Below are 4,300 nucleotides of genomic sequence, written 5' to 3'. Positions count from 1 at the left end.
TCCTGTTGTCGGTACACATAAACAAAATAATAATTAGTTCTACAAAGAGGAGAATAAAGATGACAACAACGAGGATTAGAGAACCAATCAGAGGAAAGTTAGAGCACTTGGCTATATCTAGGGATGTGCACATCTCTCACTGAAGTATTTCAAACGTTTGTACTTTAGTTTCTCTCCTCCCCCCACCCCACCCCCCATAAGAATAGATCGTAAGACAACAAAAAAGTCCTCTGTCCTGTTAACATGGCGTGCAACTCTGCTTTCCCCAACCGTCTCCCATTCTTCTCCCACTCTCCAATGGTGCCACTTATTTACCTGAAATCCCCATCAACATAAGTTAGATCAATTAGGAGGCAGACATCTGACCCTGCCTGTCAGGGCCAACCCGGGCTGGGAAGGATAGAACATCCCAGCAGAAAGACCGAGCGAGATATCAAGATACTCTATACAAATTTCTCCCCACTAAGAAATCACTCGGGTCTCCTGCATGTGTCTAATAAATGCCAAACCCCAACACCACAGACTCTCTAAAGTAGATGTGACAATTTTCTCTATACTTTCTCTACAATAGAGCACCTCCTTTATACCTATCTATTAGCCAAAGATAAAAGCTTTGCCACGACAAAACCTTAACAATTACCCACAGGAGCCACAGTTAAAATGACATTGATATATTTTGATATCTAGTAAGGTGCTTACTTTTTAAAATGTTTTTTCAGTTACTCAGGGTTGGAACATTTGGCACTTGTGAGTGAATGAGAATAATCAGCAACAGGACGAAACATCACCACTTTTTTTGCTGCCATTACCAAAAACAAAGTTAAATTTTGAGCAAATATCTTGAGAACGCACAACCATAAATATCCACACTAGAAATCTGATTGGACCTTCAGTTACCAAGCAATATGACACCTTTTGTTAACATCTAGATTTGCATGTATGTACGTACCACAGAATACAGAAAACTTCTTCAAAGTGTATCGAGTTGTAAAGGTATTGAATCAACATCTACATTACGTATTAGATTTATTACTACGCGATTTGTATTAGACAATAACTTGTTATATAACCTAAAACAGGCATACATTACAGAAACAATGAAGTCTGCATAAACTGAACAACTTAAAAACAGCTATAACTTTACTGAAAGAAAATAAATCCCCTATTTATTTTTTCTTGTATTAAGCAACTTCACAGAACCAAAAATATGGCTAAACCGAAGAAAATCCAGCAATCCTGTAGGTTTCAGTTTAAGCAGACTCAACTGTAAATATCTAAACGGTTAGTCGACGGGTTCTTTAAAATACAAGAATTCTTTTTTTAAATCTCTTCAATGTACAGAGCCGGTTAGTAGCTGACTAAACAGGGACCAGGTTATTGTGCTGCGCAAACTCACTCAGGATACACCTACTCCCATTGTAGTAATCAGAAAAGGGGCATTCACAAACTGAGTCCATAACTGAGCACTCAAGACCTTGTGCACACTGGTCAGCCGTGCTCAGATCACATGAGTCACTGTACTGACCCTCTGTGGATAACCGCATCAGTTGTGTATTGAGTTGTGAAAAGTGAAAAGGTAAAAACAGCAGGGGAACAAAAGTACACACGTGATTTAAAGTATGGCATAATTAGGTGGCAGATAGCTAAAAACATGAGATAACAATACTTTAACACTCAGGCACATTAAATAATTTGTCTCATACAGAAGCCACTACCCACTGAAAAAATAAATCTGATATGTAAGATACTTTAGAATTTACGGCTTAGGAGTATGTAAGGCGGCTTGAAGGATTCTTTCAGCCCTGCTACTGAGTACATTTCTTGATCCTTGGACACAATTTCTGAACAAATCAAAACATAGAAATATAAGAATAAAAAATGACTTTGGTAAAACAAATTCAACATGCTTTTTTATATTATTTTTTTTATAGTAGAGGGTTTTACGGCGCTCGCAACTGCATAAGGTCATATGAGCGCCAAGGGGTGGGTGTCAACAGAGAAGTCTTTACAGGGAATCAGACTTAGACTGCTCACCTCTCTAGCTTCAACAGCACAAGGTCTGCTTCGACTATCATTATATCAAGGCACCCCAAAATAGCAGGTCACAAGAGAGTGACACATACAAGTCCCCCCTTTGGGAATGGCCTAAAGACACTACAGTCGGTGGCACTGCCCCGGGGGAATGCTTTTTTAGTTTTAGTACGTGTTTTACGACACATTCAACACTATCAGGTCATAATATAAGTGCCGAAGATTAGAGATGTTACAAGAGAGTAACAAACACAAAAAAGAAGAAGGAGAGAAAAGAACGACAGATGTTTGATAGGAAAGAAGAAGAAAACCACACAACAAGTTTGAAACCTCAATCTGAACTGTAGATGCTTTAGAGGAAAAGCCTTGGGAGTATATATAACAGCGAGAGGTTTTCTTTCATCTCTGTTACCGAGTACATTTCTAGATCCTTGGACACAATTTCGGAACAAATTAAAACATAGGAATGTAAGAACAAAAAACGACTTTGGTAAAACATATTCAACGTGGGTAAGAGTAGAAAATGACAACTACAAAACATGGAATCAACCTGCTGTAGAGAGAAACATGTCCTTCAAGACAATATTGGCTACATAGTATAACACAAACATTTCATGCGACGGACAGAAATAAGATAATATTGGTGAAAAATAAAATCTACTCAACAAACAAATCATGTAACACATGCACATTTTTTAACAACTGGGCTAATGTCCATCCAAAGAAATACTGGGGTATTTATTGTGACCTTGATACTCTTCTCAATTTCTTTCAGCCCTGACTATAAAAAAGGATATGGGATGGTTAATCCTGACAGTAAGATGGGAGGGCTAATCCTGACAGTAAGATGGGATGGTTAATTCTGACAGTAAGATGGGATGGTTAATTCTGACAGTAAGATGTGACGGCTAATCCTGACTATTAGATGGGATGGTTAATCCTGACAGTAAGATGGGATGGTTAATCCTGACAGTAACATCGGATGGTTAATCCTGACAGAAAGATGCCAAAGTGCAAAAACATACAAAGCTGAGCAACGTATGAAGTAAATTGTCTTTTCTTTCCAAACTTGAGAACCAAATCCACAAAACAAAACATACAGTAAAATCAAGTAAACACGTCATGTATAATTTAAGCCAAAATAGGTCAACTGACAGTTGGTGCGGCTGGAGCAGGACCAGACCTCACGATCTCAAAAAACGGAAGTCTATGAGAAAGATAAGTCATTTCGGCCGCACAGCGCAGTATGCTTTAAATTCCCAGCAGGCACAAAGGGGAAAGAAATTAGGATGGATTAGAAGGAGACACAACAGGACCACTGAACAAGCTTGGGGGAGAAGGGGGGAGGAGGGAGGAGGGAGGGGGGAATTGGTGCGGCTGGAGCAGGACCAGACCTCACGATCTCAAAAAACGGAAGTCTATGAGAAAGATAAGTCATTTCGAATTTTTCCCTTCAACACAAAAAAGAAGTGTGAGGGGGGGGGGGGGGTGTTATTCCTCATACAGGAAGTACTTATAAAGACCACCTACACAATTAGCTCATGTGTATCATAATGGGTTAAAGCCACTAAGAAAATAAACCCTTACAAGATTTAAAGAGAAATTTAAAAAAAAAATTCATTTCGAGAATCTACAAGGAACAATGAAGTCAAACGTCAGTGTTGTTATCTTTATCATGTACAGGATGTTACATACAGCAGGAACGTACATACAATAGAGATAAGATTAATGATATATCATTTCCTAATCTTCCCTTACATTTCATGTCTCATGCACACCCCTGTCCCTTAAAGACCTATTGAGTTATTAACTTTATGGGGATGTAAAATCAAAGTGATAAAAGCAAACAGACCTCTAATAATAATGATGAAAATGATGATAACAATAATAATAATAATAATAATAATAATAATAATAATAATAATAATAATAATAACAAAACTTTTAAAGAAAAAACATTTGCGAGATGGAAGGATAGCATTTGGAAACACCAAACAAATAAAAGTAAATAACACTGGGGGCGTATGCTTTAAAAACCTACTGATAGTCTTTTTGGGGATCATAAAACAGTTTGTGAAAGTGTGCAACAAAATCACAGGGTAAAAAAGGTGTTCAAAAAACACATAAACTACACACTGGGTTTCAGTTTCATTTTCAACATAGATCGAAATCTGTAATTCCAAGAAATACCAGAAGTTGTATTTATTCACAGGCTACACAGGTTAGTAAATAGAATTAATCAAATAAATTTTTTTAAACAGCTGACAGG

The 4,300-nt window shown here is 37.5% G+C and overlaps 1 protein-coding gene across 1 annotated transcript in view; it reads right to left on the bottom strand.

The window, feature by feature from the left end:
* The window catches only part of LOC101846348 (cell death abnormality protein 1), a gene marked incomplete at its 3' end in the record, with an annotated part of 27,576 nt that overhangs the window by 21,520 nt on the left and 1,756 nt on the right, over positions 1 to 4,300 (bottom strand).

Source organism: Aplysia californica, unplaced genomic scaffold (assembly GCF_000002075.1).
Source record: "Aplysia californica isolate F4 #8 unplaced genomic scaffold, AplCal3.0 scaffold00154, whole genome shotgun sequence".
Taxonomy (NCBI): domain Eukaryota; kingdom Metazoa; phylum Mollusca; class Gastropoda; order Aplysiida; family Aplysiidae; genus Aplysia; species Aplysia californica.
The sequence above is the reverse complement of the archived record's forward strand: the minus strand, read 5'-3'. Positions and strand labels throughout refer to the sequence as shown.